This window comes from Hyla sarda, chromosome 2 (assembly GCF_029499605.1).
Source record: "Hyla sarda isolate aHylSar1 chromosome 2, aHylSar1.hap1, whole genome shotgun sequence".
Lineage (NCBI taxonomy): Eukaryota > Metazoa > Chordata > Amphibia > Anura > Hylidae > Hyla > Hyla sarda.
In genome coordinates this window covers 319821035-319836909 of record NC_079190.1, presented here as the reverse complement: position 1 = coordinate 319836909, position 15875 = coordinate 319821035, and the positions used below count along the sequence as shown (strand labels likewise).

Sequence of the window (15875 nt, the reverse complement as noted above, 5' to 3'; positions counted from 1 at the left end):
AGTTCGTTTTTAGAGTGGGTGGTGCGGCGGGAGTCCCAGTTGGACTCGGTGTTGCACTACTTGGACGATTTTCTTTTTTTGGGCCCGGCTGGGTCTAGGGTCTGTGCGGTGCTGTTGCAGGAGATGGAGCGGGTCGCAACGTGGTTTGGCGTCCCGTTGGCGCCGGACAAGACGGAGGGCCCGTCTACAGCGGTTACGTTTCTGGGGATCATTATTGATACCGTGGCGATGGAGTGTCGGCTGCCAGATGAGAAGCTGAGTGAGCTGAAAGGGGAGGTCGATAGGGCATGCAGGGTTAAGAAATTGCAGTTGCGGGAGGTCCAGTCACTACTGGGTCGTCTCAATTTTGCCTGCAGGATCATGCCTATGGGGAGGGTTTTTTGCCGGCGGCTGGCGGCGGCTACTGCGGGGGTTTCGCGGCCTACCCACTTTGTCAGGTTGTCGGCAAACTTGAGGGCGGACTTGCGGGTTTGGCAGGAGTTTTTGGGCAGGTACAACGGTCGGTCAGTGGTGATGGGTTGCCCGGTTTCTAATTGGGATTTGGAGTTGTTTACCGACGCGGCGGGCGGTTGCGGTTTTGGGGCCTATTTGCAGGGTCAATGGTGTGTGGGTCAGTGGCCGGAGGTCTGGCGGGTGGCGGGTTTGACACGGAACTTGGCTTTGCTTGAATTGTTTCCGATTGTGGTGGCGCTGGAGGTGTGGGGGGATTTGTTTCGCAATAGGAAGGTTTGCTTTCATTGCGATAACATGGGGGTGGTACAGGCCATCAATAATCAGACGGTGAATTCTCCGCCGGTGGTTACGCTGCTGCGTCACCTGGTGCTACGGGGTTTGGAGCTTAATTCGCATGTTGTCGCTTTGCATGTGCCGGGGGTGGTTAACTCAGTCGCTGATGCTCTCTCTTGTTTGCAGTGGGACCGGTTTCGGGAGTTGGCACCAGAGGCCGAGGAGCAGGGGATCCCTTGTCTGGAGTGGCTGTGGAGGCTGGTTTAGCTGTGGCGATGGGCCTTGTGGGACGGTCTGTGATCAGGTCAACGTGGGAGTCTTATTGTCGGTGGTGGGCAGATTGGGAGTTATTGCTTCGGCAGCTTTCCATTACGGGCGCCCCTTCGGAATGGGAGGCGGCCCTTTTATTTTATGTGGGCAGGGCTTTTTGTGAGCGGGTGTCCCCGTCGGGTCTGGGTCACCGGATGGTGGCTCTGGCTTTTTGGTTCAAGGTCCGGGGAGTGCCGGATGGGAAGAAGTCTTTTTTGGTGCTGCAGGCGGTGCGGGGGTTTCGTAAGGGGGCTAGTTCTAGGGATTTGCGCAAACCGGTGACATTTTCGTTGTTGTTGCGCTTGGGTTCTTTATTGGCTGGGGTGTGTTTTTCGGTATATGAGCAATGTTTTTTCCGTTTGGCTTTTGCGTTGACGTTTTTCGGGGCTTTTCGTATATCGGAGTTGGTGTCTCCTAGTCGTTGTCGGGCCGGGGGGCTTCTTTTTTCGGATGTGGTTTTGGTGGAAGGGGTTTTGCAGTGCCGCGTTCGGCGGTCGAAGACGGATCAGATGGGTCGGGGGGCGGTGGTGCGTTTGGCGCGACTGGGGGGTTCGGAGATGTGCCCGGTGGCTTGTTACTCCGCGTTTTTGGCTTTGCGGGTGGGGATTGTGGGTCCTTTGCTGGTCGTTTTCAGTTTGTGGGGGTTTTCCGTAAGTGTTTGCGTGTGGCGGGATTCGTGGCAGAGGACTACAGTTCTCATTCCTTCCGGATAGGTGCGGCGACCGAGGCGTCTCGGTGGGGCCTGGGACCGGAGATGGTTAAGCAGATTGGGAGGTGGGAATCAGAGAGGTATAGGCTGTACGTTCGTCCTCATTTGTTGTGATGTGCGTGTGTTTGCGCCTGTGGGTTGTACTGTATTTTTTTCCTTTGTCGTTTCAGGTGGAGCGGCTGGGCTTGTCTGGATTGTCGGCCATTCGTATGTGACGCGAGGGGCAGTAAGGGCGGGGGTTCGGCCGGCAGGCAGACAGTTGGGATTGGACGGTTCGGTGGCCCAGGTTCGCTGGTGTGGAAAGGGGGGCATGAGGTGGTCAGAACTGTTGTCCAGGGTCCAGCTCTTTGTTCAGCTAGACCGGTCCCCAGATATCCTAGTTGTCCATTTAGGTGGGAATGATTTGGGTGTGCGCAGGTCTCGGGATTTGATCAGGGACATTAAACTGGACCTGTTGCGTTTGTGGTCCTCTTTCCCGGATCTGGTCCTGGTTTGGTCCGAGATGGTTGCCAGGCAGAAATGGAGGCAGGCTCGGTCGGTGGTGGCGATCAACAAGGCGAGGATTAAGGTGAATAAGGCGGTGAGTACGTTCGTGGCCAGGAATGGTGGTTTGGTGGCGCGGCACCGGGATTTGGAGGAAGGGGGTGCGGATTTTGTGGCCTCGGATGGTATTCATCTTAATGGGATGGGTATGGATCTGTGGCTTCTTGAGTTGAAGGAGACGGTGGAGAGGGCATTGAGGCTGTGGAGGAACGGGGACAAGTAAGGGGTCACTTGTCCCCGTTGTGGCGGGGTCAGGAGAGGAATCTGGGGAGGCACCAGTGGATGGGCATGGTATGTTGGATGGTGTGGAGGTGGGCTGGGAGCGGTTCCCAGCCCGAAGGTGGAATTCAGGTTGGTGGGCTTCACAAAATGGTGCTCCTGTGCAGGTGAGCTACGGCTAGGAGCAAGTGAAGATCCCATCACCTGTTGGTCTGGTAACGGTGCCCCTCAGGTTCTTCTCCTGTGCTAATAGACATCCTAATGTTAGGACAGGTTATATTGTTATGTATGACGTTCATACATCGATTTACAATGTTGTAATTGATTATTTATGTTATTTAATAAATGGGCTGCTGTGGCCTTTGTTTAACCAACACATGTCTCGTGTCATTTATAGGAGGGAATACGTTAATATTAAGTTAAAGGTGTTAAATGACAGTTGATCTGGTGGGGGGTCATAGCAGCTATAATATCCCCTAGTCATGCATCTCACATGTGGTTCAGGGTCAGCCTGCCTACCTTCATTCCCGCCGCTGTTTCCCGCCCTCCCATAATCCCCTGCCCCATGTACTCACACGTGGATCCGCCATCTTAGGTCTCCAATAGCCTGGAGTTTAATGAAGCGATTCGCGTGATAGAACCGCGGCGATATTTGTATTCGTAGCGAACCGAATTTTTCATGAAATTCGTAACTAATTGGGGTTCATCAACTTCGATTCGCTCATCTCTAGCGGCGATCAAAGCTGACCGCCGCGTCTGAAGCGAAAGTGAAAGTATCCCGGCTGCTCAGTTGGGCTGTTCGGGACCGCCGCTGTGAAATTGCGGCATCCCGAACAGCTTACAGGACACCGGGAGGGACCTTACCTGCCTCCTCGGTGTCTGATCGGCGATTGACGATCCGTGCCGGAGATCCAGGCAGGAGCAGTCAAGTGCTTATAACACTGATCACAGGCGTGTTAATACATGCCAGTGATCTGTGTAAAAGATCAGTGTGTGCAGTGTTATAGGTCCCTATGGGAGCTATAACTTTGCAAAAATAAGTTACAAAAAAGTGTTAATAAAGATCATTTAACCCCTTCCCTAATAAAAGTTTGAATCACCCCCCTTTTACCAATAAAAAAATAAAACAGTGTAAATAAAAATAAACATATGTGGTATCGTCGCGTGCGTAAATGTCCGAACTATAAAAAATATATTGTTAATTAAACCGCACGGTCAATGGCGTACACGTAAAAAAAATTCCAAAGTTCAAAAAAGCTTATTTTTGGTCACTTTTTACACCATTAAAAAATGAACAAAAAAGTGATTAAAAAAGAGTCAGATCAAAACAAAAATGGTACCGATAAAAACTTCAGGTCACAGCGCAAAAAAATGAGTCCTCATACCGCCCTGTACGTGGAAAAATAAAAAAATTATAGAGGTCAGAAGATGACAATTTTAAACGTATAAATTTTCCTGCATGTAGTTATGATTTTTTCCAGAAGTACGACAAAATCAAACCTATATAAATAGGGAATCATTTTAACCGTATGGACCTACAGAATAATGATAAGGTGTAATTTTTACCGAAATATGCACTGCGTAGAAACGGAAGCCCCCAAAAGTTACACAATTGTGTTTTTTTTTGTCGAACAATTATTTTTTTTGCCGTTTCGCTGTGGTTTTTGGGTAAAAGGACTAATGTCACTGCAAAGTAGAATTGGTGACGGAAAAAATAAGCCATAATATGGATTTTTATGTGGAAAATTGAAAGGATTATGATTTTTAAAAGGTAAGGAGGAAAAACCGAAAATGCAAAAACTGAAAAACCCTGCATCCTTATTGGGTCTTAGTGGCTTTGAACTAGGTCAATTGGTAATTGACTGAGTGTTTGAATTGTGGAAACTAGGTTAATAGGTGTATTAGGATGTAATGTGTAAAGTACAAGTGAGTGAATGAATGGGTTGAAAATAACACGGATCACCAGTAGGTGGCAGCAGAACATTAGGCAATAACAACATAGATGGAGATTTATCAAGTTTGTCTGTGAGAAGCAGCTTTTTATGCTGTTTTTTTTTTTTTTTGCATTCTTTTCGACGGCTGTGCACCGTATTTACAAAAAAGGCACACACAGACTTGATAAATATTGCATATTTTTTTATTACCTAAGAAAGCGCTTGGAGACGCCAAAAGCACAAGCATTTTCCACAGAGCATTTTTTAAAGGGACACCACAATCTAAAATCAGGAAACACTATGGGCAAGACAGCAATTTTTCCTTGTCAAAGGGTTAGATAATTCAGCCACACATTGCTCTTTATAGGACCTTAAAAAAAACAAAAAAAAAAAAAACTTGGAAGTAATAAAAAAAACAACAAAAAGGGTTTGGCTTTTCACATGGAAAATTTGACTCAGTTCAAAAAGCTGTGGCCAGGTGGAGATATTAAAGCAAAACTGTTCTTTGCGGATTTGTACAAGATTTTTTACATTTAATTTGGTAAAAAGATGGAACAATTTAGTAAATGTAAAGCAGCACATTAATAAAGTAATGACCCCCACTGGCACTTATATAATGTATATATACCCCCCCCCCCCCGCTGGCGCATATATATATATATATATATATATATATATATATACCGCTGGCACATTAATAAAGTAATGACCCCCGCCGGCACATTAATAAAAATATGACCCCGCCAGCGCATTACTAAAAATATGACCCCTGCCAGTGCATTAATAAAAATATGACACCTGCCAGCGCATTCCTAAAAATATGACCCCCGCCAGCGCATTTATATGTATACATCTATACCCCCCTGCCAGCGCTTAATGTGACCCCGCCAGCACATTTGTCTTAATTTTCCATTGCAGTGCTATATGTGAATGGTATATCTATCAGAACCAGGGGCGTCACTAGGTCAAATCATTCCTGGTTCCCCCGAATGTCAGGACTGTTTGATTTTTTTACTTACTACATTCCTGGGGCTCAGGGCCGGCATTGCCTATGCGCTGCGGCTAAAGCGTCACCGCGGTTTTTCCAGCAGATCAACACCCCCCCTCTCTCATTGGTCTCACCCTGTGGGCAGAGCTCCGGTTGTCAGTGCTCCGGCTTCCAGGTCCATGCACCCCGGGACCCGACAGAAATACCATGAGCAGCCGCTGCAGCAGCGGCCTCCTACTGTTGATGGGGACCTGTGTATTAGCTGAGGTAAGAGGCAGGTGGGGCTCAGGGCCAGTGGCGGATCCAGGGGAGGTACAACGGAGCAATGTTTTTTCTATATGGCACTGGGTTCAGGTGGCAATGTAAAAACTTAGGGGGCACAGGAAAGGAGACATTTAATGTGAGGGGACTATGACAGGGGACATTATATGGGAAGAGCACATGACAGAGGATCCCCTGTCATGTGTCTCTCACATATAATGCTCCCTGTGCTGTGCCCCTCACATGTATTGTTCCCATTACGTATAATGCCCCTTTGGGGCTGGACAGGGGGCATTATATGTGAGAGTCACATCACAGGGGGCATTTTATGTAAGGGCAACAGCACAGGGGGTATAATATGTGAGGGGCACATGATGATAGTATTATATCAGGGGCACAGGGGGCATTATATGTTAGGGGAGCATGATGGGGGCAATATATGTATGGGGGCCCCATACATAAAATGCCCCCGTCATGCTCCCCTAACATATAATGCCCCCTGTGCTGTGTCCCTTACATATGCTCTCATCATGTGCCCCTCACATATAATGCCCCCTGTGCTGTTGCCCTTACATATAATGCCCCCTTCATGCTCCCCTAACATATAATGCTCTCATCATATGCCCTTCACATATAATGCCCCCCTGTCCTGTGCCCCAACATATAATGCTCCCTGTAATGTGACCCTCACATATAATGCCCCATGGGCTGTGCCCCTTACATATAATGCTTGCATCATGTTCCCCTCACTTATAATGCCCCCTGTGCTGTGCCCCATAATGGGGCACAGCACTGGGGGCATTATATGTTAGGGGAGCATGATGGGGGCATTATATGTTAGGGGCACAGCACTGGGGGCATTATATGGGAGGGGAGCATGAAGGGGGCATTATATGTTAGGGGAGCATGAAGGGGGCATTATATGTGAAGGGCATATGATGAGAGCATTATATGTTAGGGGAGCATGACGGGGCATTATATGTAAGGGCAACAGCACAGGAGGCATTATATGTTAGGGGCGAGGGGAGCATGATGGGGGCATTATATGTTAGGTGCACAGCACTGGGGGCATTATATGGGAGGGGAACATGATGGGGCATTATATGTTAGGGGCACAGCACTGGGGGCATTATATGGGAGGGGAACATGATGGGGCATTATGTTAGGGGAGCATGACTGGGGCATTATATGTATGGGGCACAGTACAGGGGGCATTATATGTTAGGGGAGCATGATGGGGGCATTATATGTATGGGGCACAGCACAGGGGGCATTATATGTTAGGGGCGAGGGGAGCATGACGGCCCCCGTCATGCTCCCCTCGCCCCTAACATATAATGCCCCCATATAATGATGGGGGCATTATATGTTAGGGGCACAGCACAGGGGGCATTATATGTTAGGGGAGCATAATGGGGGCATTATATGTCAGGGTCACCGCACAGGGGGCATTATATGTTAGGGGAGAGGGGAGCATGACGGGGGCATTATATCTAAGGGGCACAGCACAGGAGGCATTATATGTTAGGGGAGCATGATGGGGGCATTATATGTGAGTGGCACAGCACAGGAGGCATATGTGAGGGGCACAGAACAGAGGGCATTATTATTATCTGGGGGAAACAGGACAGACATTATGTGGGGGGTGCAGGACGGGTCATAATTATTATATGTGGGGGACAAGATGGGGCATTATTACTATTTGTGAGGGGCACAGAATGTTTTGCATTTTAGAGGTATGGTGTATATTATGAAGGAATTTCTTGGGTGCTACGATATTTATGGGCCACAATACATTACCCTTTGTCAGAGAGCGCAGTATGTGCTAGTATTATATTCAGAGAGCACAGTGTGTGGTAGTGTTATATTCAGAGGTACAGTGTTTAGCTTTATTATAATAATTATTGTTTTCATATAGAGGATCAGAATTCACTGACAAATTAAGGAGCCATCTGGGCGTCATTTTCTGCAGAAAGAAGATTTAGCTGACAAAGTCACAGCGGTATGTAATATCTGAATTAGATAAGGAAAGACTATAGAGAAGACGTCACCTGTAGTCACTGATATCATTGTACATTCTCCTCACTATGTCCCATCAGAGCTGTAGTCACTTGTAAGTTCTACAGTTATGAGTGAAACTACAACTCCCAGCATAACCTGCTTAGGTCATACTGGGAGCTGTAGTTTTAAAAGGTAAAAAATTCTTCTGCGCCTTCCCATTCTGTGACAACTGGTATATTTGATTATCATACTGGAAATTATTTTCTGCAAAGTGCTACACCGCAGGCATCACAACAGGCTAAAAAATTACTTTCAGGGAAGAAGGGGTATGGAGTGACACCAACCCTTGAGCGGGGATGGGCTGTGTGACATGTGGCATCAGGATGGTCACAGAGTGATGGAGCCCAGGCACAACCTGGCAAAGCAGCGCAAAGGAAGAGGAAGCTGGAAACACGGATGCCTTATGATATCTTACTTTCTCTTAGAGAGTGGGAGCCCATGGGGATCCGGAGCAGACTATGAAAAGGTTGGTCATCAATATTATGGGGCACTTTGGGGGCACCATTTGTATCAGAGGGGGAAATATGGTTCAATAAGGAAGAAAAGGGGGACCATAGGTACTAGTTGGTGTGAGGGAGCGGGGCAAGGGGAGCATTATTTATATATATACTTTTCAAGGTGTATTCTTTTATCGTAAAGTTTATATGGGACAGTTTGAGAAAAATTATTTTATATAGTAGGACATTATTTTAAATGGGGCATTGTGGGGGCACTAAATGTGTTGCATTATATATATATATGGGAATACAGGATATACAACTTTTTCTGTCCACCAACACAAAATACTCTGACAGTGCCCCTCCCGAGACTAGGCTCTGGATCGGCCCCTGCTCAGGGTTAGTGTTGCTCGCGAATATTCGCAATGCAAATTTTATTCGCGAATATCACATATTCGCGAATATAGCACTATGTATTCGTAATTACGAATATTCGTTTTTTTTTTTTTTTCACAGTACACATCACAGTGATCACCCCTCTCTGCTTCCAGCTTGTGTGGTGAAAGAAGGCTCTAATACTACTGTGTGAGACCGGTGTGCGAATTTTCGTATGTGCGAAAATTTGCATATGCTACTTTTCGCATATGCGAATTTTCGCTTATGCAAATTTTTGTATATGCTAATTTCTGCATATGCTAATTTTCGCATACGCAAATTTTCACATATGCGAAAATAATATGGGAATATTACGAATATGCGAATTTAGCGAATATATGACGAATATTCATCCATATATTCGCGAAATATCGCAAATTCGAATATGGCCTATGCCGCTCAACACTACTCAGGGCTCCTCTGTACCAGTTACATTATCATATTAATCCTTCTCCCGTGGCCGTGCTATATCTCCTCACCATCCAGGCCTGGCTACATCAGCACTAGATCTCAAGCTATCACCCCAGCCTGCCACGCCATTCATCACCCTCCCCTGCCTGTGTCCATCTCATTCACCCTGGGTTATCCTCTGCATTGATCCTCCTCTGAACCACTGTTTTCCAAACAGTGTGCCTCCAGCAGTAGCAAAACTACAACTCCCAGCATGCCCAGATAGCCAGAGGGCATGCTGAAAGTTGTAGTTTTGCAACAGCTTGAGGTACATTGGTTAGGGGACACGGCTTTAGAAGTTACAGACGGAGTAAAGATGGAAGTGAGGAGATGCAGATACACCCTGGTGTGTAAAGTACCATGTACCTGTACCTCCTCACCACCATCTTTACTCTATCTGTAACTTCTAAGACCAACCAGGATGCCAGAAGTAGCAAAACTACAACTCTCAACATGCCCAGAGGCCCAATGACTGTCTGGGCATGCTAAGAGTTGTAGTTTTGCAACAGTTGGAGGCATCCAAGTTGGCGAATACTGGTATACAGTGTAGACACTAATGTAAATCCATGTACATACAGGGTAAGTAATGTAATTTCATACAGTGACCCCAACAGCAGAACAATGAGTGCAACTCTGGAGCTGTACTCATTATTCTCCTGGCAAGGTCACTGTGTTCATACATTACATTACTTATCCTGTACTGATCCTGAGTTATATCCTGTAAATCTTTTTTATTACAAAAATGTAAATCATAACAAACACAAAACAAGCACAACTTTGCCATAACTGAAAACAACAACATAAAATAACATAAACCCAAAAGAATATAAATCCTGCCTAACCGGCCAGCCCAGTTTTCCGTAGAAAATACTAGAAACGCACCTTACATAACCAAATATCTAACAACACTCACAACAATACTCAACTTGCATTACCAAAAAAGAAACATAAAAATAGCACTATTTAGCTGTAACTCAAAAACACCCAAACTTGGGAAAACACACACAACAAGGACTCCCACTACACCCCATTAATTTAATGTATGTATGTATATATACACATACTTTTTTTTTTCCTAATTGTTTTTTAAGAAAGAAAATTCAATCTATAACTCAAAAACATCCAAACATGGGGAAAAGAAGACCTATACCAAAGAAAAACTAAATCCACTACGGGATACAAAAATACCAAAGAAAAATTACTACAAAAATAACAACTGGTTCGACTGCCATAATATAAGATAAATAAAATTATAACATATTATACATATAAACTATATACATTATATACACCTAAATATACAGAACACACCTACAAATACAATAAAACAACCTACACTAAACTGTCCCTTCACCCACATCACCCGCCCTCCTGTACATGGGTCAGAGTCCATACAGTTCATAGTCCTCAATGTCCAGTTCATAACTGACCCATGCCAAGTCCACCAAAACAAACAACCACCACCACCCACAAATACACCCTCCCAACCTAGAACTCCTCCCAACCAACTTTATCATTATCAGCATTATAATATACATAAACAATACAACCCACTTTAGGCCCAAGTTCGGTGCCTGTAAGCCCTTCATAACCTTAACATCTGAAAACAAAACAAAAAGCTATGGTGCACATGCATTAGCCCACCACCAGGAAAAAGGATGGCAATCCTGATACATACAAAATGTACATCCTTTCCCTAACTGCACCCTACCTCTCTCCCTACCATTATCCCTAAAAATAAACTGACCCTACTATCACCCTAACCCTGTCCCTACATCACTGTCCCTAACCAAATCAAGGGTACTCTACCCAAAAGGTCTAGTACCTAGGGCACATCAAAACAAAACCCTCTCCATAGGAGAGAAGCCCTACTGGTACCAAGACTGCCATACTCCAAAGACCTGATCTTCCCGAGGTCACCGGTGATATTCCTACAGACCTCCACCTCGGAGAGGACTTTCCGCTGTGTAGACACTAAACACCGTGCATTCCACGTGTAGTACCTAACCACTAAACTGACTAAGAATAAAGTGCCCCGATCACGGCCAACCAGGGTCCTGAATGCACCATAGGCCCACTCTGGATAGGTAAGGCCGGCAAGTTGACTCCAGCCGATGGAAGCACCCACCCGGTTGTAGACCCCTATATTAAAAAGGGACAATGAAGGAGGAAATGGTCCATGCTTTCCAGCATGTCCCCACACTCTTCTCGGGGACATCAGAGTTCCTACACTTCAAATTGTCCCTCACATATAGCTTCCCCTGAAAGCAGCGCCAGGCCAAGTCCCAAAACTTCTGGGGGATCCTTTTCATGTTTAAAAGATACAACCCCACCCTCGGACCCCGACCTGGGCAGTCCCTGAGCGCCAGAGGCTTCTGGAAGTGGGTCAACGGAACCCGTTTGTCAAGGAACTGCCTTGACTGGGTCCTGATCTCCCACACTCCCAGATCCCACCGACGTATCGCCTTCAGAGTCGGGGTACCGTAAGCCGGAAGATATCCATGGGGCGTACGGAGGTCCTTCACTTGCCCTCTTGTCTCCTATTCCTGGAAGAAAGGCCCAAACCATTCCCTGCAGGAGAGTACCCACGGAGGAGCCCTCTCTGACCAGAGGTTTGAGATGTTAGCTTTCAAGAAGGTGTTCATTAAGAACACCACAGGGTTTACCATAGATAAACCCCCTAGTCTCCTTGTGCGGTACGTAACCTCCCTCTTGACTAGGTTCATCCTGTTCCCCCATAACAGTTGGAAAAACAGGCTGTAGATCCTAGTGTAGTAAGCCTCTGGTAAGATACATACGCTGCCAAGATAGATAAACAAGGGGAGCAGGTACGATTTGATCAGGTGTACCCTTTCCCTGAGGGTCATAGACCAACCTTTCCACTGGTCCACCTTCTGAGTGGCATCCTGGAGCTTACCATCCCAGTTTTTGGTGGGATAATCATCCTGGCCGAATGTGATGCCCAGAATTTTTGCTGACTCTTGGGGCCCTGGAAGGGTGTCCGGGAGATCAAACGTGGGATCTCCCCCTCCCAGCCAAAGACTTTCACACTTATCCCAGTTGATCTTGGACCCGGATGCCTCCGAGTAGCGTTCCACCTCCGACATCACCACATCAACCTCCTCTCTTTCGAGGACACGAAAATGGTGACATCATCAGCGTACGCCACTACTCTCTGGGCAACATCCAGCTCCGCCAGACTCATCCCGACTCCCGCAAACGGCCCACAATCTACCCTCCGGATGAAGGGATCGATTGCGAACACATATAAAAGCGGGCTCAAAGGACAACCCTGACGGACTCCGGACCCCACCTCAAAAGAGCGGCCAGACCACCCGTTCACCAGAGGGAAACTCTCGCCCCCTCTCCGTATACAAGATCTTAAGCCACTTAATAAAAGTACACGGTAAGCCATATCTCAGTAGGGCGGACCAGAGGTAGTCATGGTTCACCCGATCAAATGCTTTGGCATGATCCAGGGACAGCAAGTACCCCTTCCAGAGACCTGCACTACTCCGCTCCACTGCCTCTCTGACACTAAGGACCGCACTTAAGGTGCTTCGGCCTGGAACAGAGCAGTGCTGAGCCCCCGAAAGGGACCGGGGTGCAAACTTCACCAGCCGATTAAACAGTATCTTGGCCAGAAGCTTCCTGTCCGTATTGAGAAGAGCTATGGGCCTCCAATTCTCAATACGGCTGGGATCTTTACCCTTTGAGAGAAGTATCAGGGCTGACCTCCTCATTGACTTCGGCAGAGTGCCCGAGGAGAGACACTCATTGAATACCTCAGTCAAGAGGGGAGCTAAAGACTCCTTATAGGTCCTGTACCACTCGGATGTTAAGCCATCCGGACCTGGCGACTTCTTGGGGGTAAGCCCCTCGATCACCAGTTTCACTTCCTCTTCCCTGATTTCTTCTGCCAAAACATTAAGAGAGCGGTCTACCCCTGGCTCAGGAATGGTTTAAGCCAGGAAAGCCGACATCCTGTCTCGATCTAGATCCTTACTTTCCAAGAGGTGCAAGTAGAAGGATCTGACGACCTCCAAGATCCCTGATCTGGACCGATTCAGAGATCCTGTATTATCGATCAGTCCTGAAATGACTTTACTACTCACTGACATCTTACAGTTTCTGTAAGGGTCGGGCAAGCGGTATTTCCCGAAATCCCTCTCAAAAACCAAAGATCCGTGCCTATCGTACTGACACCTCATCAGCAAGGATTTCACTCTGGAGATATCCTCTCGGCTACCTCCTGTCGAAACAAGAAGCTCGAGTTTCCTCCTCAGTCCCTAATACAGGCGATACCTGTTCCGGGACCTGAGGATCGAGAGCTGGCGGAAGAACTCCGCAACCCTCTTCTTGAATATCTCCCACCACTCTGACTTAGTACTACATAGGCCCAGTAAAGGTACCTGACTCTGAAGAAAATCCTCAAAGGGCAGTCTTACCTCTGCTTCCTCCAGGAGGGACGAATTCATCTTCCAATAACCTTTACCCATCCGGGGGGTCTCTGAAACATTCAAGGAAAAAGAAATCATACAGTGATCGGAGAACTCCACCTCAACCACGGACACTGCGGAAGAGACGGCTTCCTCCTTCAAATAAAACCTGTCTATTCTAGACCTGCAGCTACCTCGATGATAGGTGAAACCCGCGTGGCCTGAGGGGCTCCGGATGTTGGCATCCTCTAGGCGAGCTTCCCTAACTATATTATTGAGAGCTATGCTATCATAAGCCAACCGATCATTGGAGCCTCTCCTATCTTGGGATCCCGTGACAGTATTGAAATCCCCTCCAAAGATCACCTGTCGGCTTGTAAAAATAAAGGGCTTAATCCTCATAAAGAGATCTTTACGGTCCCATTTGGTTTGTGGGGGGCGTAGATGTTAATAAGCCGGAGCTCTTGCCCCTTCATGAGGACATCTAAGATCAGGCACCTCCCCATTTCTAACTCAATAACCCGTCTGCATTTAACAGGAGCGGTAAAAAGGACCGCCACCCCACTATACGACTCAGCCGCAAGAGACCAGTGGGAGGGGCCGCGCCTTCACTCTCTCCTGGCTTTTACCAGGGAGGCTAGATCTGACAACCTGGTCTCTTGTAAAAAGAAAATGTCGGCATCAACACGGCCGAGAAAATCGAAGGCTGCGAATCTAGCCGTATCAGACTTTATGCTGGCACAGTTAATAGATGCCAGCGTCAATGGGGTGAGTGCCGCCATCATGGGTGATTGAGTTAGATGACCCTAACCACCTAATTTCTGCTTTTTCTTCACCGCCTCATCCCCATATGAGGAGGCTTCCTTCTCTTTGGACCGTTTTTTTTTATTCTGACAGGTCCATTTTTTAACCCCTTAAGGACCAAGGACGTACTGGTACGTCCTTGGTCCTGCTCCCGGGATATAACGCAGGGTTACACAGTAACCCCGCATCATATCACGGTGGGCCCACCGCTAATAGCACGCAGCGCCGATCACGGCGCCGCGTGCTATTAACCCTTTAGCCGCGTGCTCAGAGCTGAGCTGCGTGGCTAAAAGGGAAAGTGAAACCATGCCGGTTAACTCAGTGGGCTGTTCGGGATAGCCGCGGCGAAATCACGGCATCCCGAACAGCTTACAGGACAGCGGGAGGGCCCCTACCTGCCTCCTCGCTGTCCGATCGCCGAATGACTGCTCAGTGCCTATGATCCAGGCATGAGCAGTCATGCGGCAGAATCATCGATCACTGGTTTCCTATGAGAAACCAATGATCAATGATAAAGATCAGTGTGTGCAGTGTTATAGGTCCCTATGGGAGCTATAACACTGCAAAAAAAAAAGTGAAAAAAAAGTGAATGAATATCATTTAACCCCTCCCCTATTAAAGTTTGAATCACTCCCCTTTTCCCATAAAAAAAAACACAGTGTAAATAAAAATAAACATATATGGCATCACCGCATGCGTAAATGTCTGAATTATAAAAATATATCATTAATTAAACCGCTCGGTCAATGGCGCAATGGCGTGCGCGCAAAAAAATTCCAAACTCCAGAATACTGCATTTTTGGTCACTTTTTATATCATTTAAAAATGAATAAAAAGCGATCAATAAGTCCTATCAATGCAAAAATGGTACCGTTAAAAACTTCAGAACACGGCGCAAAAAATTAGCCCTCATACCGCCCCATACACGGAAAAATAAAAAAGTTATAGGGGTCAGCAGATGACAATTTTAAACGTATTAATTTTCCTGCATGTAGTTATGATTTTTTCCAGAAGTACGACAAAATCAAACCTATATAAGTAGGGTATCATTTTAATTGAATGGACCTACAGAATAAAGATAAGGTGTCATTTTTACCGACAAATGTACTATGTAGAAACGGAAGCCCCCAAAAGTTACAAAAGCGTTTTTTTTTTTCAATTTTGTCGCACAATGATTTTTTTTTTCTGCTTCACCGTAGATTTTTGGGCAAAATGACTGACGTCATTACAAAGTAGAATTGGTGGCGCAAAAAAAAAGGCCATAATATGGATTTTTAGGTGCAAAATTGAATGAGTTATGATTTTTTAAAAGCAAAAAACGAAAATGCAAAAACGGAAAAAACCCGGGTCCTTAAGGGGTTAATCCCCATCTCCACCTGGCTCCGGTTTCGCCCCATCCCATGAGGAAATTGCCCCATCAGGACAGGGCCCAGTTCCCACTGGAGGCTCCCCCACTTCAGGCACCCCATCCTCGACCCCCTCCTCCAAGGAAGTGGAGGAGATGTCTTCAAGGACAGAGTACCGATTAGACAGATCAATCAGAGGGGGGGTAGGTAAGCT

The 15875-nt window shown here is 46.8% G+C and overlaps 1 protein-coding gene across 5 annotated transcripts in view; it reads left to right on the top strand.

Moving 5' to 3' along the window:
- LOC130356372 (acidic mammalian chitinase-like) overlaps positions 1-15875 on the top strand; it is a 101142-nt gene that overhangs the window by 41952 nt on the left and 43315 nt on the right. The window contains exons 1-2 of one of the 5 annotated variants that reach the window (XM_056557814.1): positions 5678-5695; positions 7608-7691. The exons of 3 other annotated variants lie outside the window; for them this stretch is intronic. The gene's annotated coding sequence lies outside the window, so the exon portion shown is untranslated. Of the gene's footprint in view, positions 1-5677; positions 5696-7607; positions 7692-15875 lie in introns of those variants that run through there. One more of the 5 variants, XM_056557813.1, reaches the window with a different exon arrangement.